Source organism: Sciurus carolinensis, chromosome 10 (genome assembly GCF_902686445.1).
Source record: "Sciurus carolinensis chromosome 10, mSciCar1.2, whole genome shotgun sequence".
Classification (NCBI taxonomy): Eukaryota; Metazoa; Chordata; class Mammalia; order Rodentia; family Sciuridae; genus Sciurus; species Sciurus carolinensis.
Genome location: NC_062222.1, coordinates 108,071,583 through 108,096,252, shown reverse-complemented (window position 1 = coordinate 108,096,252; position 24,670 = coordinate 108,071,583). Strand labels below are relative to the sequence as shown.

Here is a 24,670-nt window from a genome sequence, read left to right as displayed (position 1 = left end):
AAACTTGGAACTACTATTTCACCAGCTATCCCACCCCCCAGTTTATACCCAAAGGACTTAAAATCAGCATACTACAGTAACACAGCCACATTAATGCTGCTCAATCCACAACAGCTAGACTGAATTGTGAATTGGTTCCACAACCAACCTAGATGCCCTTCAGTTGATGAATGGATAAAGAAACTGTGTGTATATATATATATATATATATATATATATATATATATATATACACACACATACAATGGAATACTACTCAGTCATAAAGAAGAATAAAATTATGGCATTTGCTGGTAAATGGAGAATATCATATTAAGTGAAATAAGCCAATCCCAAAAAACCAAAGGCCGAATGTTTTCTCTGATAAGTGGATGATGATACATAATAGGGACGGGGGGTTGCAGGGTAGGGTAAAAGAAGAATGGGGGAACTTTGGATTGTGTAGAGGGAATGCGGAAGGAAGGGGTGAAGTAGGAAAGATAGTGAACTGAGACAGACAGTATTACCCTATGTACATGTATGATTACACGAATGGTGTGAATCTACATCATGTACGACCACAGAAATGAAAAGTTGTACCCCCTTTGTGTACAATGAATCAACATGCAGTCTGTAAAAATAAAAATTAAAAAAGAAAAAAAGAGTCCCAGCTCTAACTGTGTAGCTCCCAGCTCCTAGTTATATGACCTGGAGCAAGGACACTTAGCTGCCTCCTGACTCAGTTTCCCTACCTAATGCTAATGATTAACCTCATTAAGTTTAATGGAGTGAGTAAATATGTACAAAGCACTTTGAACCATGTCTAGAACATTGTAAATGCTCAAGAAATACATTATTTGCTGGGTATGGAGGTACCCACCTCTAACCCCTGCTACTTAGAAGGCTGAGGCAGGAGGAAAACAAGTTCAAGGTCAGCCTGGGCAACTTAGCGAGACCCTGTCTCAAAACAAAATAAAAATGCCTAGTGATGTAGCTCAGTGGTAGGGTGCTTGCCTACCATGCTCAGCCCTGGGTTTGATCCCCAGTACTGGAGAGGTATGTGGGAGTGGGGGGCTGGGGGGACCGTTATCCATTATTTTCTTTTATCCAAACACTGTAAAACTCTAGGCCAATTCTTTCCGTTTTAGAGTAATTTTTAAAACAAACTTTCTAAGTTCTTTAAAAAGTCTGTTGGATGTGGCTTTTATTCTTTTTTTTCCTTGTTTTTCAAGTGCTTAAAAACTGGCTTGACACAGCTCCAGTTGTTATGAAACTTTTTTTTCTAGCATATAGTTGAAATGATACATTAGTTCCTGTAGTTTCAAGTTGAAACAGAAATTTCAAGGTCAGATTTGAAGATGATCTTTTCCTTCTTCCCAATGGAAGATAAGCACATATTTTTTAAAAGACCATTTATACAAACACACATATTTCTAATCTGTGACCTGGGAAGGAAATGCTAGGTACGTGTGTAAACATGTATGAGGCAATTCAAGATCTTACCTGTTGTACTACAGAAAATATTAACTGCCTGACGTCCAAAGGACTCAATCTCACTGCTCGGTTGAGATACATGGAATTTACTTTTTGTTTCACTAACTGTACTTTGAAACTACTGTTTTAGCCAGGAACAGTCTTATAATGGTCAGATTATGGAGTTATTTCCAATGCCAACCCAATAATTACATCAGAAATTTTGTTTTAGTCTGAAATCTGCTGGTGTCAATAACATAATTATCTCTAAAACTTTCAAAACAGTTATTGCTTAATTCTTAGATCTGCAAGCCAAGGAAAGCCTTTTCCTATGTTTTCATCATTTGGAACAAACCATGTTATTGACCTTGTTCCCTTTTTTTCTTTGTTATTAGGAAGTTCAGGAGTGACTTTTACACCAGTTTTAGTAATCGTATGGGACAGTCAAATATATTTGCATGTTCACCTATTTTGGACTATAATTTCTTTCTCTTTCTCTTTTAAAAAATGTTTCTAATATAGTCCCAGTGCCATGAATTGAGCTATCATGTTAGTCATGTTAATTGTTCACACACACTCAGAAGGCATCTCATAAATTTTGGAGCTAGAAGAGGAATACATATGTGTATATGTGCATGAATGTATAAATTTAATTTTGTGCCAGACCTTGATTAACATAATATTCAAAGTAACTGTGTCTTTTACATTAACTATAAATATGGTGTCAAAACAAGTGAGAATCATGATGAGATACCACTTCACACCATTAGGATGTCTAGGCCAACAAAAGCACGGAAAGTAGTAAGTGCTAGTGAGGAACCCTTGCACGATGCAGATTGCAACGTAAGATGGAGCAGCCACTATGAAAAATAGTGGGATGGTTCCTCAAAAAATTAAACAGCATCATCACACTATCCAGCAATTCCATTTCTGGGTACACACCCAAGAGAATCAAAAATAGGGACTTGGCGACATAGATGTATACAAATGTTTCAGTGACATTACTCACCAAATCCACAAGATGGACACAGTGCCAATGTCCAATGGATGAGTGGATCAACAGAATGTGGTTTATGCACACAATGGAATATTATATACCCTCTAATGAAAGTCTGACACAGGCTACAACATGGAAGAACTGTGAAAGACACTGAGAGAAATAAGCCAAATGCAAAGGATAAATGCTGTCCGACTGCACTGAGATGAGGTACTAGAGCAATCAAATTAATAGACAGGAAGAAGAGTAGTCACCAGAATTGGGGGAGAGGGAGGGTGGAACACAAAATTAGCGTTAATGGATACAGTTTTTCTTAGACTCAAGACAAAGCTCTGGAGATGGATGGGGGCTTCATGCCAATAGGAATGGACTTAATGCCACTGAGTTGTCCACTTGCAAATGGTTAAAATGGTAAATTTTGTTATGTATACTTTTAACACACATATACCTCCTAAAAAGATGAGAAGGTAAAAAGATGCAAGAAGTAGAAAAATAGTCAATAAGATCAGGATCTCATTAGAGGTCTTTAGAGAATGATCTGCTAAGTACGTTTCACACATCCATGAAAAGTCTCACATCAGATCAGTTAAATAAATTATGTGAATTTGAGGGAGGCCAAAAGCTTAGAGATGTTAAAATATGAATGACTTACTTAATACCTTGAAAAGGGCAACTATAAGGCAATTTTAAAATTCCAATATATTTTAAAGACAGTCTTCTTGAGTTGCCTTCCCTCCTCCTTATCCTAAGCTGTTTACATTTAACTCTGATGGGCAAACTTATGAGACCTTTATATCTGATGAATGGAATGAAGTTGGCTCAGCTCCTGACACTTATATATGAATAGTTTCTTAAGATTTCCAGAAAGACACCAGGATTCATTTTCATTGATTCTGCAAATATTTATTGAGCAGCTACTATGTAGTGGGCACTGTGTTGGCTACTACTGGACTTCGCCCCAGTGGAGCTTACCCCCCAGGTAACTAAAGTATGCTCTGAATACTAAATAGTTGAAAATTAAGGCATTTTGTCCATGTACTCATTGACCAGACCTCAAAATTGTTTATTTTTAAAAAATAAAGTCCAGCCACTGTTACAATTTTGCTTTTAAAAATCAGAATACCTCTTTAGAAAGGTCAGAGTATACACATATAATGGTGGGGAGGTGTCTGAGGAGTCATGAGAAATACTGTGCTGAGGGAGGAGATTCTTGCTTGGGACAGAAGTGTTGACATAAGAATAAGCAAACTTCAAAAGTTGAACCTTGTCAACAAGAAAAACAAAATACCTGGATAAATAGTATAGAATTCGTAGTCCCGTCCTTCAGCATGAAGTCCTTAAATGGATCTGGGCTTTACCAGCAGGTTGAATAAATGCTGTCTCTACAGTCCAAGAGCCCTGGGTTCAAATCCCCGCTCCTGCACTTACTAGTTGGGAAAAACCGCTTGGCCTCTTTAAGTCTCAGTGGTTGGTGACTACAGCTAATGTTTATTGAACGCCTACTAGTCGGCAGGCAAAATGCTATGCTCTTTATGTGTACTAACTCACTCCACTCCTCACAATGGCTACATAATATGAGGATCTCTGCCTTACAGAGGAGGAAACTGAGACACAGAGAGATTAAGCAGATTGTCAGTTAGTGAGCATCAGAGTTGGTGTCATGATCCCGGCAGACAGTCTGGCCCAGAGTCCATTCCACAGCTGCCCCAAATGATTCTCACTGTAGGGCCATGGTGGGGGTTAAAGGAAATGATACACGTGATGCTCCTGGTACATAACCTCCCACTGTGACCAAGGAATGCTAGCACAAGAAAATTGAAAAAAAAAAAAAAAAAAAAAAAAAAACCAACAAAGACACTGAATGAGGCAAGAATCTTGACCCTGTGTGCAGGATCCTTGTGTTTACAGGAAAACAGCAAAAGTTTACCCCAGTCAACTTTTAACCAGTCAGCGTAGAAGCTAGGCAGCAGGTTCTGGTGAAGACTAGAGTGTCAGAGTCTCCCAGATTCCATGCACACCAGGTAAGCTGTCAGGCAGTGCCATTATCCACTGGCGATGTGGCTCAGGCATCCAAATGTAAGCCTGTTTCTCACCTAACCTTTGGTCACAGTGCTTTGAAAGGCTGTTCCAGAAAGAACCTGAAGAGACTTGCCACACTGGATGTTAAAGGTCCAAACATCTGTGTGGATGCCAAATCCCTTGAAGGTAGGACCCTCCCGACACACAAGCTACCTTTGCACACACTAAAAACACATTAATCTTTGCTGAAGGTTGCTAGCCTTAAACATGGCAACATATCTGAAACAAGTTATATACTGCTTGGCATATAAAACCAGTATTGAAAAATATACTCGCAAAACAAACTATTATTATTCTGAGCTATTAAGTAGAATTCCTTTTTCTTGGTTTTAGGTTGAATTTTAACTTGTGTTAAATTAATATTTCAGGGTAAATGTAGGGCTAAAAAGAAAACTCATCAAGGATTTGAATTCCCTTTTTAGTATGGTTCAGAGAATCTTTCATTAGGATTTTAACTATGAACTGACATTTTAGAGGGCAATGGATACCACTGTACTTGGAAATATTTCCAATGTTTATAAATCAATATTTATCCACAATCAAAAGCAGGCATGAGTTTACTCTAGAATTATTCAGATTACCAGTTAATGTTGATTTGCAGTTTTTGAGGTGTGTGTGTGGGGCAGGGGAGGGATGAACAGGCAATTTGGAATTCTAGGGAGAGTTTTATTTGCTGACAAACTGCAATTTGAAGATATGTTCACTGGGGTACAATGTTTCTTACCACTAACTGGAATTTAATTCAGTGGAAGGTTTTAGAATGTGTTTATCCAAAAGGTAGTACCATCTCCCTTTGTGGTTAGATTTCTGTTTTGATGCTTCCTGTTCATATCATAAAATTTTATCTTTATGAATAATCACTTCTTAAGCATGACCTAACACATGTGATGTACAGATATAACGAAAGATACACCATACGTGCTAAGAGCAAAGATTTGGGAATTGAAAAAATACAAGTTCAAATCATGATTGTAGGTTGGCATGGTGGCACAGCCCGTGATCACAGGGACTTGGGAGACTAAGGCAGGGGGATCACAAGTTCAAAGCCAGTCTCAGCAACTTAGCAAGGCCTTAAGCAACTGTGTGAGACCCTGTCTCAAAATAAACAATAAAACAGGGTGGAGATGTGGCTCTGTAATTAAGCACCCCTGAGATCAATCCCTGGTACCAAAAGTAAATTTAAGTAAATAAATAAAATCCTGACTGTGCCACTTCCTAAGCCTTCCCATGAGGCAAATGACCTCAGTTCCATTTCCACATCTCTAAGGTGGCTCTAGTACCAGCATCTAGTTCAGAGGACCAGTTCCAGGATTAAATGACATTTGGCAATATCTGGCACACCGTGTGTTAAAAAGGTTATTAAGTACTATCATCATTAAAGAAAGTCACGGGAAGGTGAGAATTCAGGTTTTAGAGAGGCGCTTGTCACAGAAGTTGAGAATGGCTTCATGGTTTACACAGATATTATTTTGCAATGTTGCCAGAAATTGAGGTGGGGTGGGGGGCAGTATGGAGAAAAATGGATGAACTTCTACAGGGTTTCCAAGATGTGACCCCGCCCTGAGCATTTATCTTTTTGCCAGGTGCCAAGTTACCACCACCCACCTGAGTAAACACGGGAGGGGACACTCCCTCTAACGGGCAGGCCTCTGGCACCGGGACACCTCGGTTAGCTCCGAGCTTGAACGTGTAAGAGGACTCTCACTCAAAATGCAAGCAGAGCTCTGGGGACTTACCTGCAGTCCCACACAATAAGCCAAAGACTGAGTGAGGCACAGGCCCTTTTTTTCTTTTAGCCTTACGCTAACTGAAAGGCATGGCCCTTGAGACACATAAAGATCTTTCTTTCTATGACTCTCCTTTATTTAGGCAAAATCCTGACAAGATCAAAAGCCAGAAAAGTCCCGAGATTTTGGCCTGAACCTTCTGGCCGGCCCTGGCTGGGTGGAGGAAAAGTCCATTCACACCGCTCTTAACTGTGTTGCTGCTTGTACGGATTTTGTTATAGCAAAGCACATCATTCAATGAATGATTGTGTTTGATAAACAGACGCAAAGCCAAGAGGCTCAATTTTCCCAGGCATTTCTATCAACACATCCCTGAAAATGAGGCATTTTGCTGTGGGTTCCCAGGGATACTAGTTGTTCATCACAAGAGGGGTGAAGCCAACTGACAGCAAGGGAGCAAAGCAGGAGAATTTTCTGCACTTTTGGCATAACACAGATACCTGCTAGGAATCTGTTCTCCCCTTTAAATGAGCACCACACTCTTACACTTTTTCTTAAAAGGTTACTGGAGTAATGCTGAAGAAAAAAATGAAACCCACAAATTCAGCACACACAGACCTCCCAGGCTAATGTGTTCCAAAGCTGGGAACGAACAGAAGAGTAGGAGGGACTTCAAGTTTCAGTCCTTATCTAGGCTCCTCTGACCTAGGCCTTTGAGGGATCTGGCAAGGAATGGAAAGGTTCATGGACAGACCGATGCTAACAGGAGTCCCAACAGCAGCAGTGGTTACATTCTCTGACACTAGCTTAAATTGTCGTGTTTTGCACTTTAGGGAATCACTGATCGAGTCTACCTTGGAGCTATAAACAGATTACACACATAAATAGTAGGAGAAGTCGTTATTTTATATTGCTCCCTGCCCCCCACCATGTGGGCCTGGTATCCTGATCTAGCTTTTCCAGTGAAGGCTGTAGCACCCCAGAAATGTGCAGCACTATTTAGGGTCCAAGGTCAGGGTCAGGGATACCACGGTCCTCATTTAACATGTTTGAACATTCTCAACTTAATTTTTCAAATGAAACAACTAACATCCGAAAGCCCTGTCAGACGGATTCTGTGGTCTAATTGACCTGACATCGCAGGCAAGTTGACAGGCCACAAGCACCACTTCTGAAATCAGGCTAAGGAGCTGCCAAGCTATCAGAGTGTCTCATTTAAATTCAGACCTCTCTGTTTCATGGCTACATGAGAACTGCTGACAATCTGGTTTGTAAGACTGGAGCCATTCTCAAATGTCACTACTGATTTTTTCAATAATGTAATAAGTTTCACCAAGAGTCACACTTTTAAATGTGGTCTTGGGACAGTTAAGTCACTTCTACTAAAGTCTAGCTCTGTGCTCCTAAGCAAATGGCAGTCATCTGCAGGAATAGATGATAACCCAACCATTGCATATACATGCATGCATTCATTCATTCACTCCACACTGATTGAGCACTTGCTGTATGCTGGGCTGTGGTAGGTATTCACAGATGAAGCAGCCGACTCTTGCACAGTTCTTGGAGTTCATAGTCTAGCAAGGGTGGATAAAGCAAGGAGCAGCCAGGTGTAGTGGCGCATGCCTGTAATGCCAGCTGCTCAAGGGTAAAGTACCCCTGGGGTTCTGACTTCTATTCCCAGTACCTGCCCCCACTAAGAAAGAAGGAAGGAAGAAAAAAAAAAAAAAAAAAAAAAAAAAAACACACCAGAGTGAGAGGGGAAAGAGCAGAGAGATCACCATAAGCAAAGATGGGATTTTGCAAAAATGCTGGGATCCTCAAGAATGGCTGAAATATGGAAAGCAGATAAGTAACAGAAGTGAGGATCAACAAAACAGAGCCAGGCAACCACAAGGTGGGGTCTAGATCTCCTGTGGCAGACAATGGGGAGCCAAGGCCATGAAGTTTCAGCTTGGCTAGAAAGCACAGGCTGAGCCCTAAATTGAGAAAAAGGGCTTCTGCGTAGTGGCTCTATTATTTAGAGGAATAGACAGGATTTTATCAACTAGTTTAGGGACTATTCTGTTAAGCACCCAAGAGGTCTGAGTAGCATTTATAAGGAGTTGAGGGACTCAAATCTCAAGAATCAAAGGCACAGGATAAGCCTTAAGTTCTGTACGTGACTATCTTCGTGCAGGGCAGCCAGGCCAGATCTACTTTCATAGTACATATTGTTACTTCCATCATTTTCCTCAGTCCTTCTTCTACAATTAAAATGTCAACTCTAAGAGCAGAGTATATGTCTATTCTGTCACTAAAGGATCCTCAAATTTTGGCACTTAAATGACGCACATATTTGTCAAATCAAGGGATTGTGATTTCCTTCTTCATAAGCTAGTCAGCATCCACAGATATTTAGAGAGCTCCTGTTTTTGTAGAAAGCACTGCACTGGGGACAGTGCAGCAGGGTGGGGAGGGAGCACTCAAAGCCACATGCCTGTTGGGCACTAGGAGGTCCCACACATCCATTTAACAAACATTTGTTGAGTGTCAAAGCTAAGACAGTGGCTTAATATAGCTTAATAAAGTATCCAAGTAACAATGGACCACGAATCAAACAAAACTCAAGGAATGAGCAAGCTATAACTGTAGATAAGGATAGAAAATCTACACACTTCTGGCTCCATTATATTTAGAGACAGAAACGGTGTAAGAGCACACTTATAAACTAGTGATGTTGTCATCTCTTACATTATTGCAAATGCAATGCATTCACAGGGATGTTACAGGATTAACTGAAATCATGATAATCAAAATCCACTTTATTGAGTACTTTCATCAGCAAGACATTTGCCAACTGCCATCATTTAACACAGTCAAATAATTTCAAAAGAGGACTCTGTGCTACCGCATGTCTTGTATTTTTGGAAAAGTGACAGCGAGTGTATTTCACTTATATGCAAAAAACAGAGTCCACTAAAAGAGAATTGATGGCTTAAAGGCAGTCCTCCCTGGGAGAAGGAAGACAGACCAGAGATCATCTCTGGGAGAGTTTCCTTAATGTGTGGTTTAAAATTCTCAAGTGGGTGAGAGCTCCTGTCTTTTTGAACCCTTATTATGTGAACAAGACACCTTATGGAAGTTTTCATTTTGTATGACATTTCTAGAAGAAGTTTAAAAGGCAGGCTCTAGAGAAGGGATTAGTAATTATAGCCAGGGGCCAAATTTGCCTCTGTGGCTATTTTTCATAGAGCTTTACTAGAGTATAGCCACACCGTCTGTATATGTACTGTCCATGGCTGCTCTCATGTGACAATGGCAGAGTGAAGTAGTTGCAACAGAATCTGTATGGTTTGCAAAGCCTAAAATATTTACTTCCTGGCCTTTTACTACAAACGACTGCCCAATTTTAGAGATCAATTCCTTGAGTGTGAGCCCCAACTTTTCAACGGCTATATGATACTGCTAAGTTATTTAAAGTCTTGGTTCCTTATTATCCTCACCTGCAAAATGACAATAGTGATAATAATAATCAGGGTCTCAAAATGGTCAGTTACTGTGAGTAATAAATGAAATACTAAATGCTTAGACCAAAACCAAAGACACAATGCCCCTTTTAAAGATCAGAAGATTGAGGTCAGGCTAAGGCAGGAGGATCACAAGTTCAAAGACAGCCTCAGAAACTTAGAAAGCCCTAAGCAACTTAGTGAGACTCTGTCTCAAAATAAAAAATAAAAGAGATAGGGGCAAAAAAAGAAGAAAGATCAGGATATTGAGGCTCAGTGAGTCAAATAACTTGACCAAGGTCAAGGTCACAGAACTGAGGCACAGGTAAATCTGATGACAAAACCATAACACTCTTTTGCTTCTTTATTACATAGTTATAGTCAGTCTTAACAGAATCAAACCATTATTAGTGAAATGGACACTGGCTGACACAGTCGAAGGAAATTAACATACAGATTCAACTTCCAGTTGTTGGGAGATTATTCCTCACCATCGTACCCCGCCTGACTTCACCTTCCCATGCCCCTTGCTGCCCCCCTTTTTTTTTTGCGGTGCTGGGGATTGAACCCAGGGCCTTGTGCTTGCAAGGCAAACACTCTACCAACTGAGCTATCTCCCCAGCCCCCTTGCTGTCCAAGGAGTTCTGCAGAATGTTCCACAGCTATTTTTGGACCTTTGTGATGCAGTTAACATTTCAAACTGTATTCCTAGAATTAATAACCTTTGGAATTAAATTCTTAAGTGGAAGTACTTAAGGACTAGAAGTTCATGATCCAAATGTCCAGGTGGGATCTTGGGATCACGAAGTGTGGGTGGTGGCTATACAGCCCGTGCTCGGGGGCCAGGCTGTCTGGCTTCATATCCTGGCTCCAGCCCTGGAGGAACAATGCCCTCGCACAAGTCACTGAACCCGCTGAGCCTCAGTCTCACCATCTATAAAATGGAAATGATAACAGTATCTAGAACAATGTAAAGGAGCAAAGGAGATGAGGCAGAGAAACCACTTAGAAAAAAAATTTGGCAACAGTAAATGCTCAGAGCCTTTTATTACTATGATTTCAGTTGATCAAAAACAAATGCTTTTAGGCATTTTCTTTTTGTAAAGAATTATGTAGCCATAGTTTAGAAGTACCAGTTATCTGCTTGACCATATAGTTGTACGCTTGTATGTGTGTGTGTGTGTGTGTGTGTGCGTGTGCGCATGTGTGTTGCTGGGATGGAACTGAGGGCCTTGCACTTGCTAGACAAGTGTTAGACCACACAGCTACCAATCAAAATGATTTTTATTCCCAAGTGTACGTGGACAAAGTAGAAAGGAACTTATATAAATATTACCTTCTAAATTTATATGAAAAAGTGCTCTAAGACACTGGACATTTGATTGTATGCTACATTAAAAAAAAACAATGATTATGCAAAAAGCAAATTCCATGTTCTCTTTTGTCTTTGTCCAATTCTGTAAGTATTGTGTTCTTTTCATAACTACTTGGTGTGCCTACACTGGAGTTCTGTGCCTCCTCAGTGAAAGCAGTAGGTCCCAAACATTGCCTATTTGAACTATATTAAATCTACCAATATAAGTTTAACAAAGAAACCTGGGCACAGCATTACTGGAATAATTTTATGTATCAACATTTGAATATATGAATTGGTAGTTTTATGGTAAATAATCTTTAATTGCAAGGCAGTTCATAATAGTTTCTATAGATAACAATTCTGTATGTCATTTAGAATGATTCAAGTGATTGAAAAATTGATCTTTAACTATCTAATCTATCCATCTGACTAGATCTTTTCTGTATATACGTTCCCCTTATCTACCTTTACACCTATAGTACTATGGAAAAGTATCAGTCCTATTTTATTGTTTTTTTGTTTGTTTGGAACTAGGGATTGAACCCAGAAGTGCTTTACCACTTAGCCACATCCACAGTTCCATTTTATTTTGAGACAGGATCTCACTAAGTTGCTTAGGGCATTGCAAAGTTTTGGAGGCTGTCCTCAAACTTGTGATCCTCCTGCCTCAGCCTCTTGAAGCACTGGGATTACGAACCACTGGGATTACAAGCATGTACCACCATGTTCACCTGTTGCTTTGGTTTTTGTTAGAATTATTATTATTATTTTTTTGACCAGGCTAAGGCAGGGGATTGAACCTATGACCTTGTGCATGCAAGGCAGGCACTCTACCAACTGAGTTATATCCACAGTCACCATTGGTTTGTTTTTTGAGATGAGGCTTCACTATGTTGCTCAGGCAGGTCTCAAATTCCTGAGTTCAAGCGATCTTCTTAAGTGTTTTCATTTTTTTGATGGGGAATTCGAGAACAAGAGTGATTTTAAGCAAACCACAATTAGTTAATAGTAAATTTTGGATTATAATTTAATAAAGAAGTCCTATCTTTGGGGTGATAGTCTTTAGTTTAACTTCTATTTGGCAGAAGAGTCATATTTAAAATAAAATCAAACCCAGACAGTTAAAAAACAGTGGGTGTTTAGATATATGACTTTAAAATTGACCATAGATGGTATTTTTCATTTGTGAGGTTTCTGAAATTTATACCAAAACAAATTCAGAAAGAGAACTTCCCCAAATGTAAGTTTATGCAGTCATTATGAGGGTGTGTGAATGCTATTCTTTTCTTTTCAATTGCAAACTATATTAGTAATTTGCAAGCAGTAGTTATATAGGAAGAATGTGGCCTGTGGTTACTATGTCATATTATCCATGGGCACATGTTCCCTGGGATACATTCTAGTGTTACCTTTTTATGGTATGTCAGCTAGTAGTACACAAGAATATTACAGGTTTCTTTATAAGAAAAATGACAAATTGCCTGACTTGAAATAAAGGTTTTGCCATAGAGTGACATAGTCAAACATTAGCTTCAGTTTTAGGTGTGACCTTATGATTTTATTTAGTTAACATTAGTCATTTCAGTTATAACTATGAAACAATATCTGCTACTACAGGAAATTTTTTAAAAAGCCACCACATCCTGTTTAACGTAGAAGTCCTTACATTTCATTGGCCAGTGTCTCAAGGCAATAGCTATAGTCAAGGCATATTCCTCAGGCATATTCCTAACACTGAACAAGCCATGGGGTACTTTCTTCTATAAATGTTTGAGTTGAATGCGGGGTATTTTCTGAAGTTAAAAATATGTTCAACTACAACCATATTTTATGACAATATAATGGTAATAGGGACTTATGAGAAAAAATAACAAAGAAAGTGAACTTTCTAGCGGGAGAACTTAAAGACAGGGGAAGGTACTGGTGTTGAGTTAGAGCCCCCTTCTCCCTGGAAGGTCTCTGCTCCTGAGCAGTTCTCCACCCGTGATGGGTCCTATTGGAAGTGGATCTCAAGTTAATCTGATATGAACCCTATAATACAGAAGTTCACACATACACACCCCCTGAAATCCAAGGTTCTCAGTCCAATAATGTCATATATCTCTCTTTCCACATCCCTCTGAAATGTGCCTCACAGGGAAACAATGTCCTGTGCTACAGAGAGAAAAAGCTAGAGAAGCCGCCTAAGGAGGTCTGGACTTTGGGGGGAGACTGCCTCCCCATACACTCCCACCATCTTTCCTCCCCATTCACACTTCCTTTCCTTTTCTTTTTCTTGTTAATGCTTTTTCCTTCTTCTTAAATTCTCATTTAATATCACTGTTTTTAAATGTATTTACCTTGGTTAATAAGTACCCAGAGTAACGTGTGAGAATACAGTGATGCTAGTGTCTGATTAGCTGTTTGCTTTAGTCCTTGTTTAAATAAATTCCAAAGAACCCCCAAAACACTTTCTAATGGGTATTCACCATTTAAATGAATGTGGTAATACATGGTTTAAAACTAGGAAAGGAAAAGAGTTTGTCTATGAAAAGCCACTAAGTGCTATATTTATATGTGAATACATTTTGGAGGTGGAAATTATAGATATTTGTAAAAAACAAGCACTATTTACTTCTGAGGAAAGATATTAGAAAGAGAAGGAAAAGAAAAGAGAAGAAGGGCAGGTAAACCAGTTTTCCAAGTCTCTCTAATTTAACTAGGCACTTCAAGGTACTTGGATTGCCAACTTTATAGTTCTGGAAAGCAGAATTATAATAATTAAAGAAATTCATGAATTATGCACCTAAGAATACAAACAAACAGAAAATACATATCCAAGGTTTTATTGAACCTAGAGTATTTAGAATGAAATGTTCAACCATCAGGAAATTTGATTTCCCAGATACATTAAACTTCTGGAACTATTTTGTTAGAGTTTAATTGCTGTTCACATCTCACGTATTCTATACTTCCAGTGTGTGCATTTGGAGTTAATATTTCAATTGAAAAACTAAGATGCCAGTGAAAATGCCCCTGATTTAAGTTAATCATTGATTCCCAGTCCTTCAGGGAAATACTGGATATTCTTTGAATTAATAAAGTGAGAAATGACTTTAATGCTTCAAGGGAAATACAGTATACCAATCCTGAGAATTATTTTTAGAAAGCATGGCCTATCTCATCCCATCCTACATCAGAAAATTTAATTGGCTCAGTTATTTCCTCCTTTTTCCCCAAACACCTTTTATGGCAAAGAGAAATTGGGAGCCTACAGAGGCCAACACAATCCTTCCCTTATAAACCAGACCCATGAGCACCAGGAGAGGGCTGGGGTCAGTCAGAGTTTGTTCCTCAGAGATCCTGAAGACAAGGGCTTAATAAAAATTTGACATTAGTTTATTTGGAATTTGGACATCTAAATGTCAATGCCAAGTGTTCTAATGTCGAAACTCTAACTGAGACTCTTGTTCATGTGGAGGATCCTGCAACAGTCAGGCATATCAACGCAACGCTCCTGCTATCTCGAAGTCCATCAGAGAGCAGCCAGCCCCACGCAGACCTTTGGTACGAGGTGGGGCAGCTTATACAACCAGGGCTTGCTTCTTCCTTCTCAAGAACCTGCAGTGGGAGGTTTGCATTTTATACTGGAAACACACCTAGCTTCTGTCTACAATAAAAAAGAACCAGGACACTGTTTTAGAAACACAGTTTGCCCACATAAAATTGTGGCAAAGCTAGTTTGGTTTCTCTGAAACAGCATGAAGAGCAATTTATTTTTGTTCAAAAGGTGTTTTTTTATCTATTGTAGCTCTCGGCTCACAAACACATTTAGTGTGTCCTCTTTCCTTCCCTCCACTAACAAATATATGAATGTACACAACACACACATACTCTCTCTCTCTCTCAGCCTGAAACACTGTCTACTTGCTGTACTCTTGTGTTGGAGATTTCATCAGGCATGTTTACATCAGAATGCTCCCTGATCCCAACCATGGCCTTCCTGCTGTGTCCTAGCTACCTGGTCCATCAGTTCCCAAACGCTTCAGCTGTCTCCCTCCTCTCTGCTGGGAAACAGCCCAAGCCTACGCCAAGAGGAAAAGTAACTCAGATGAATGTGCAGTATGAATATTTACATCATTTGCTTAACTGGCTGACACATGCCTTCAACAAGACCCAGTGGGATTGAAAAATATATCTTCAAAAAAAGAATCCTGGTGGTGGGGCTGGGTTGTGGCTCAGTGGTAGAGTGCTTGCCTAGCATGTGTGAAGCACTGGGTTCGAAGCTCAGCACCACACGTAAATAAATGAATAAAATAAAGGTCTATCGACAACTAAAGAAAAAAAAAAGATCCTGGTAGCCAAGCATGGTGTCACCTGTAACCCCTGTGGGGGCTGAGTAGGGGATGCAAGTTTGAGGCCAGCCTTGGCAACTTAGTGAGAGCCAATCTCAAAATAAAACGGTCTGGGGATATGGCTTAGTGGTAAAGTGACCCTGGGTTCAACCCCAGCCCTGGGACAGGGGGAAACTGGCCCTAATTATATACCATATACAAAAATTTAACACAAAATGGATCAAAGACCCAAATGTAGGTGCTAAACCTAAATAATTCTTAGAAGAAAATTAGAGGGGAAAGTTTCATGACATTGGACTTATCAGTGACATCTTGGAGGACATCAAAACACAGATAATGTAAGAAAAAAACAGACTGAATTTCATCAAAATTAAAAATTTTTCTGCATCAAAGAACTCTATAAAGAGACAAAAAGTACCCCATGGTGTGGGAGAAAATATTTGCAAATCATGTCTGATGACGAATTACTATTCAGAAAATATGAAGAACTCCTACAACTCAACAACAAAAATAGCAAACAACCTAATTGAAAAATAGGCAAAGAACTTGAATAGACATTTTTCCAAAGGAGATATTTAGATGATCAATAAGTGCCTGAAAAGATGTTCTACATTACTAATCATTAGGGAAATGTAAATCAAACCACAGTGATAGGCTATTTCAAACTCATTACAATAGTAACTATCTCAAAACAAAAGAAGACTATAAAAACCAGTGTGACAGGTAATGTGGAAAAACTGGACCCCTTGTTCTTGGGTTGGGAATATAAAATGGTGCAGCCACAGTGGAAAATACCACGGTGGAGCCTTAAAAACAAACAACAACAACGATACAGAAATATCACACGGTTCAGCAACTCCATTACTGGGAGCGTACCCAAAATAATTTAAAGCAGGACTCAAACAGATATTTATACACCAATGTTCATGGCAATGTTATTCACAAAAGTCAAAAAATGGAAACAACCCAAATGTTCATTGATGAATGAATGGATTAACAAAATGTGGTACATACATAGAGTGGAACCTTACTTATTCTTAGAAAAAAAATAAGCATTCTATGAATCTTGGAGATACTGTGCCAAGGGAAATAAGCTAGTTATACACAAAGGACAAATATCCCACTGATACACGGTACCCAGAGTATTTAAATTCCCAGAGATAGAAATGAATAGGGTGGACGGAGGAAGAGGGAGTCACTGATTAATGGGTGCACAGTTTCAGTTTGGGAAGATGAAAAATTCTGGAGATGGATGGAGATGGATGGAGATGTTTGCACAATAATGCAACTTAATGCCACTGAAATGTATACCTAAAAATGGTTACTAGATAAATTCTATGCTATGGTTATTTTGCCCCTTCGCACACGAGTCCAGGAAAGTCACCAAGGTTAATACATAGAATAAAAGGGAGCAAGGAGTACAGATTCCAAGGGAAAATGGAAATATGATTAGTAAAATGATCTTTTAGTGTATGGAGTTATAGAATGTTAACATTCCTGGTTGGGAGGAAGGGGTAATGTTCAAGGATAAATGAATATTCATGAACTTAACTATTTACTTTTTAAATGTGTTTGTTGTGTCCCAAAGTTTGAAAACCTGATAAGAATTTATATAAGAAAGAAAGAAAAAAAAAAAACATTCCAATGGGAAAAAAATAAAGTTAGCTCTTAGTTCCTGAATTCAAAGGACTAAATCTAAAACCCAAATAGAAGATATGAAAAAAAAAAAAAGGAAGTTGTGTGGGGGGACTGCTAAGCAGGGCAGTGTCACAACAGCCCTTCCCTCACACAGGGACCTGTGCCTCCGCCTCCTGCAGCCGGGTGAGGGCTGAGGCCGGGGCTGGCAGGCCGGTGGCCAAGGTCCAGAGTGAGGTTGGCAGAGCTACTCTTCTTGCTCTCCCCTCCCTTGTCCTAGCACACCTCTTTTTTTGGGGTGCGGGTAGGGATGAAGAGGTATATTTATAAGTAACACAAGTTATTCCTTGTCTCTTCAGTCCTAAGATGTTCATGCAGATAGCAGTAGTGGTTTTCCTCTCAGGTCACAAGAAGTAAAGTGTACAAAATAATAAGGACTTACACTGTGGGTTCAAAGTGACTCAGCATGATGTTCAATGCACCACTGAAGTGGCCACATAAACACATGCCAGGTACACACTGTCTAAGCAGCAGATAGCCTGGTGGGGGGAGGAAGCCTTACGTTCCTACTGAAGTAGAAAGGGCGCCAGGAGGTGTACTCACCGAAAGTCACCAATGCAATAGGGTCTGTTCCTTTATAAGATGCAGGACAAGAGTATTCAGGCAGATTCAGGCAGCTTGCTTGAGAGTTCTCTGTTCAGTTTTTGGAGTGCCCTTTGAGGCAAATCCTGAAGGGTCAAAAAAGACGAGAAATGCTAGAAATGCTTTCTGTGACAATAAATTTCATAGGTGCATCAGAAATTGGGGGGCTGTGTTCTTTAGAAATGAACTAGCATTACTCCAATTAGCATGTTCTCCAAACCAAGAACTATAGCCCTCTATCCTATCCTTGAAGAAATGGGAAACAGTGATCAGAAGATGATCAAGTTCTTCCACTTGATGTATTTTTCCCTTTAGACACCCGTGTCTTCAAGATAGACTTAGAGTTGAGGAAAGAAAATAGATGTAGACTCTATTTTATGCTTAGAGACCCACAAAAAAGTAAAGTTAATACCCTTTATAGTGACAAAAATATCTAGCTCCTGGGCCTCCCCACCCCACTCGGGGCCTTATGTTCTACATCACTAATAAGTCATCATACTTGTTCTCCAGAGACCAGGAAGGGTCCCCAAAACCACTGAAACAAGGACTTCAGTTACTGACCTCCACTTACTCATCTGATATGAAAGTGACTTTACTACCTCCCAGCATGTGAGAGCCCTCCATAAGCCATCTGAAGCTCCAAAGGCCACGTGTGTCCAAATGCCCAGGATTTAACATGGCACTGTGAGAGCAGCACCAGCCTGGGAGCTGGAAGACTAGTTTTAATTCTAGGCCAGCCGTGCCCTTGCTCCATAACCTTGACAAATCTTTTCATTTGGCCGAGCCAGAGTTCTCTCCCTTCCCACAAGCATAAAGGGATAAGATTAGTCATAGTTTTTGAACAGTTTTTATTATTTGTGTGATTTCGTTCTGCTTTGATTTTCAGTTGTAGCACCCATTTTTCCACGGAAAATTTGCCTAGTTGTACAAAACCAACCAAACAGAAGCTGGTTGAAGTGGAGGTGGGTGATGATGGGAAGAGAAGCCTCCCTCACTCCACGGTGCCCACAGGGACACCACAGGGCCTTTAGGCCTCCATAGAGCACAGCTCAGAACCTAGGTTAAATACCCTCTAGAGTCAGTTATAAGTCAAAATTATCTTGCCATAACTATCTTTACTGGAATGATCAGTTCTCAGCAGGATCCACAACCTTATGGGAACATAAACAATAATCTTAACCAGGACCTAGTCTTAATCCTTATTGATGAGCTCCTCAAAGGTGGTAGTGGCGGTGGATCACAACCTCAAATTACAGAGCAGTGACTGTTAATTTACTTTTCAAAGTGCATAATCCCTACCTAACACTGTGAATATTCCCCAAATGCCGCAGTCACATAGTACCTAATAGCCAGCACCACAGTGTGATCAAAACTATGAAAATAAAAACACAAATTATAAGGTGTGTCTTAAAATTAGTTGTGTAACGTCGAGACAACAGAGCAAAATCAGGCTCCTACGTCACTCATTTACTAGCTAAGTGAAACTCAATAAGTTTATTCAGCTTTTCTGACCCTCTCTCTAAAGTGGAGATAATTAAGAGAAAACATTTATAAAGTACCACTCCTGGCACATACTATGTGTGCAGAGTTCTGGATTTTCTCTCTTGATATAGTGGTATAAGTTCCCCTTTAAAAATGTAATGGCATGGTAATGGACACAGAATTGTCCATGAAATGAAAGCAAATTATCACGATCTAACGAAACACAGGACTCACATAGTTTGGTGCTGCATCATAATAAGGGAAAGAAAGATCACTGATGTGCCCCATAAGGCTATGTAAGTAGCAAAATTTCCTCAAAAGAAAATGCTTAGGCTCAATTGTTTATTTCCAGAAAAATCTGATTTTCCAGAATGACTCCTAATACAATCTATTTCATTAAAATTTTAATACTGGGGGCTGGGGAGATAACTCAGTCAATAGAGTGCTTGCCTTGCAAGCACAAGGTCCTGGGTTCGATCCCTAGCACCAGAAAATTTTTGTAGATTTCAGTATAGTGAAAAGCTATAATGAGCAGAGCAACTGGTTGGTTTTCATTTTTCCAGCAAGTAAATCTCAGAGCTGCTCCGGGCTCCTTCTTCATCACGTGGCCAGATCTGAGGGCAAACATTTGCTGGATACTCCTAGCACCATCTCTACTGACATGACCTAATTTTTTTTTTTTTTTGTGGGGGAGTCCCTATTCTTTTTGTATCTTCTCATTCCATACATAGCTTGAAAGCTGTTTCAAATCCATGAGGTTAATAAATTCATTTTTTACCAAACATCACTTCAGACTAATATCAAGTCACATTCTGTACTCTTTTCTCAACTTTCAGTCACAAGCATGAGCTAAAAGTAAATCTTTCATCCCTGCCCTCCACTAAGGAATAAAGTTTCCACTTCTCCAAAACAGATTATTAAAGATAAACTAATTGCCCACTCCCAGGAATGCTAACTCAAGGACATGGGCTTAAAGGGCTTAAAGCTACCAGGAACAGGGCTGAGTGTCAGATGACAGATTTCTGGTTTCCACTCTGTCTTTTGCACCATTTGACCTAGGACTTGCCACTAAGCTTATTATCCTTAATGAAGATGCTGGATCCTCCGCTCGTCTCACCTGGTATCATTTCCCCCCTTATACCTGTGGTTCCCAATGCTTCCAGTTCTCCCCAATCCCCTTGCTTAGCCAGCTTGTACTCAGCCTTAAATTTCACTCCTAGAAAGCCATCCCTGAAGCCCCTGAGAGACAGTCCCACAATGTCATATAATCCCTCCCAGTACTCCTCATAACACTAGGTAGATCACATGACATTGCCAAGGTAGGGAGGGAACATGGTAGAATTCTGGCAGTTTTATATGGTTTAACCTTACAGAAACTTCTAAGACAGTGGTCATCTTCAGCCAATTTTATATTTTATCAAGGCAGAATCACACAGCTATAACCCAATGTCTCATGCCCTATCTTAGCCCACAGGATGAGCTTAATTGTTTAATTAATGTGAGATGGACTATATTTGTAATGCTGAGCACATGATTTTTATATTGTCATTTATATTTAAAATCACGTTTTTTTAAAATACATTTTGTAGGTGGACACATACTTTATTTTATTTATTTATATGTAGTGCTGAGGATTGAACCCAGTGCCTCACACGTGCTAGGCAAGTGTTCTACCATTGTGCCACAAACCCGGCCCCCTAAAATCATGTTACTTCTGTGTCATAACAATAAAAAAGATGAAATATCACTAATATTTTCATTTCTGGGATGGGGGATGTAATTCAGAGGTTGATCACTTGCCTAGCATGTGTGAAGCTTTGGATTTAAGCCACAGTACTGAAACAAGATTTTTTTTTTTCATTTCTGGCACTTCTAGCAGTATAGAGACTGTAATATATATAATCAAGGATAGAATTTAGCCTACTTGTAAGGTATCATTTATGAACTTTTCCCAAAGTTCAAATGCTTTTTACCACTTGGCAGCATAAAAGGAACTCTCCAAGGAAAATAGATGATCTGGATTTATCTCCTTTTACAGCTGTTGCCATGTGATAGCAAATCAGTTATGGAAAAAGATAGCTTCTTAAAAGAGTGCTAGACTTGAAACAGGAATTTTAAAGTACACTTCTCCATGATATTCAAAAGGAATGCATTCTGAAACATTCCCAAACCACCTTATCCCACTATGCCATATCTGAGTCTTGACATGAACAGAGGAAAAAACAAGTCTAAACCAAACTGGGATGTTATGTGGGGTAGGCTAGGCTAAGCTACACTAAGTCTTAATGATATTAATAATGGTAATAACAGGTAACATTTGTTGCATGCTTATTCTGTTCCATGAACTGTGCTAAATACTTAGAATATACCATCATTTTATTTAATAGTTGCTACAACCTCATGAGGCAAGTTCTGTAATTCTACTCCCTCTGGAGATAAGGGAACTGAGGCACAGCAGCACAGGAAGACTGTCCAATTGCTAGAAGTCTCTTAGCTGAGTGTCATGAAGCTGGGATTCAAATCCAAAAGGTATGAGAACAGAATCAGTGTTCTTTCTGTGGAAGAATCCAATTGCTTCTGCACCCATTTAGAAGAGTAGAAAATTGTAATTTGTGCTATAAAAAAGTTATCAATGGCTAAAGTTTGGATCATAAATGTTCCCCAAAGGCTTGTGTGTCAAAGGCTTAGTTCCCAGCCAATAGTGCTACAGGGAGGTGGTAGAACCTTTAAGAGGCGGGGCCTTGTCCTGGGTCTTGGCTTTTAGGTCAATGGGGCATGACTTTGAATGGGACCCTTCTTCCTTTCCTTTTGCTTCCTGGCCATGAGGTGAGCAGCTTGCTCCACCATAATGAGTTCGCTGCCTTACTACAGGCCCAAAGCAGTGGGGTCAGTCATGGATTAGAAGCTCAACACTGTGAACCAAAATAAATCTTTTCTCTTTGTCAGCTGATTAACTCAGGTGGTTGTTACAGTAATAGAAAGCTAATGCATAAATGACTATATGGATAAGTTAGAACTAAATGCAAATCCATGGATTATGACCCACTATCTAAGAATTATGTCAAAATCCCCAAATATTCAACCTTAACCAGAAGATATTCTCAACCTGGGTTAAAACTAAAGATAGGAGTTCAACTTCTGGGGTGAAGAGTAGAAAATGTTAGTTGCTCATAGTATCATGGAATCAGAAATACCTGGTATTCCAATTGTTCCCGAGATTCTTAAAAAAGTCAAGCTATTGGGGAAAGTTTGTGAGAAATCAGAGACCCCATGAAATAAGTAAACGAAGTCTGCAATTTTACTTTCTACCACTGCTTGGTCAATGATCCTTAATCACACAGTTCTTTCTTGCTCCATTTAACAAAATGACCTATCTCTTTCAGTAGTCAAGAAAACAAGAACATACTAAAATTCATACCATGGCCATATGACTTAAAAAACCAGTATTTTTATGTGTAATTCAGACTACTAAATTTTTATATATGACTCAGAGTTGGTGGTTATGAGATTACCACTCCCCACCCCTTTGTGTATTGACATTTGACCTTTTTTATAATATGCACCTTGTACCAGTGAAACCTAAGGCACTAGCTAGTTATTCATTAAACTTGGGTGCCAAGGGCTGACTTGTACAAATTACACTGTTAACTGCCCAGCCTGGCCTATGTGCAGAAGTGGAAAAGAGCAATCATCATAGCTGTGAAATTCTGTCATATCGGCAGAATTGAACTACAAATTGCAGCAATTCGTGCCTGACCTCTGATCTGTGAAGTTAAGTCTGAACCTTTGAACCTCAGCTTGGAATTGGGAAATGGCATTTACTGAAGAAGATGGGTAGTCAGTGTTCTCTGGGGACAGGTGAATGGTTAACACTGTGACTGCTGGTTGCCCCCCAAGCCACCTCCCTGCAAGAGTCAATGAGAGCAACAGACATCAATGATGGTGATCTTGACAGCAAAAAGGCATTTTGAACAAGTCTAATAAAAACAGAAAATTTCAAGATGAGAAACTTTTTAAATGTGTATGCCAAAATAAGAACAGGGAATCTGAGATGTTGTGATTGAATATACCTAGTTATGTGTACACTACGAAAATTTCTTTTAAAATGAGGGGGAAAATGAGCTAAAAACTATTTTAAAAAATCTTTCATTTGATGTACTTTTCAACAAATTATTCGTAATCTCTGTTCTAAAATGCAAATCCTTATTAAGGTATGTTTGAAAAAAAGCAACATAGAAAACCAATTTTAATTTTTCTTTGAATCCAAACTTACCTTTGAATGCTATCAATATAGTACACTAATAAATAAGTATACTAATAAATAGGCTAGTTCTGTAAGCTAGTAAATAATAATAATAACACACATTTCTCATGTATATATTCTGTCATAGGATTGGTTAGTCAAAATGAAGACTTTTTCATTATGAAAGAAAAGGGTTCATTTTGGGGAAGCAAAGTTTTCTTTTGGCAATTAGCTTCTTTGAATGTCATTCAAATTGTTCCATTTCTAGGTAAAAATAAGTGAATAAGATATTCCAACGCTCTGGTCATTTCAGTTACTATTAGAATATAGCATATAAAATAGAACTAAACTATTATATATAATGAAAGTGAAATGGATTTTGTAATAGTCTTGAAAGCATATAATTAACACTTAAATAAGTTCGTTTCATGAAATTAACTACTTTTCAAGAGGAAATATGTCATTATTGCTATCTTTTATATATTAATTATCAAAATGTCAATTCCTTTCTTATTTTAAAAGATCACATTTTCTTCTCCAAAGACTTACAATGACTTTGACAAACAAATATGGGTGCTTCTGATAAATTCTTATTTTTAATCCTACAGTTTAAATAGCAGCAATTTATTTTTTAAAAAATCTTTGCGGAGCTCTAGAGTTTTCAAGTAAGTAAAATGAAACAAGAAGAAACAATTTTTTAAAAAGAAGTCCGTGACTGAAGTACTTCAGTTTTACTGCTGGTAAGGTGAAGTATGCGGCATTAGAAGTTTTACAAACTTCCAATTCTTTGTTTTTTTTTTTTTGCCTTCAATTAAAAAACTACTGAAATGGATCATTGGTTTATTCAACCCCATCTAGATTGCTTTAACCAAACACAATCATCTCCGCCTCTCATCTATTAAAACAAATACAGTCCCCCCTACCTTTCCAGCCTTGAACTCTGGATGCGACGGCTAATGGTAAGGAAAGACTTGCTCCAGCAACCTTTGCTCCGGACTCAGGAAGTGCGGAACTGGCTCATACATGGCATGTCTCCTCATTGGTCAATGAGTTTTGACCACTTAAGTGCCTTGGGACTCATTTGCTAAGGACACCTGGGATGAGCTTGAATGGGTGGTTCAGAAAGAAGGGAGGTGTCAAAACTGTCACACAGAAAATGGTCAACAGCCATCAGAAACTTAATAGACAACCTACTGTAAAAAACAGATTTGGGGAAGGCCCGAGAAGATAAAAGCTC

At 39.1% G+C, this 24,670-nt stretch overlaps 1 protein-coding gene across 13 annotated transcripts in view; it reads right to left on the bottom strand.

Moving 5' to 3' along the window:
- Positions 1-24,670, bottom strand: part of Rbm47 (RNA binding motif protein 47) — a 164,193-nt gene that overhangs the window by 16,430 nt on the left and 123,093 nt on the right. For all 13 annotated transcript variants that reach the window (XM_047566476.1, XM_047566488.1, XM_047566487.1 and 10 more), the window contains one exon: positions 17,670-17,794. The gene's annotated coding sequence lies outside the window, so the exon portion shown is untranslated. The remainder of the gene's footprint in view (positions 1-17,669; positions 17,795-24,670) is intronic.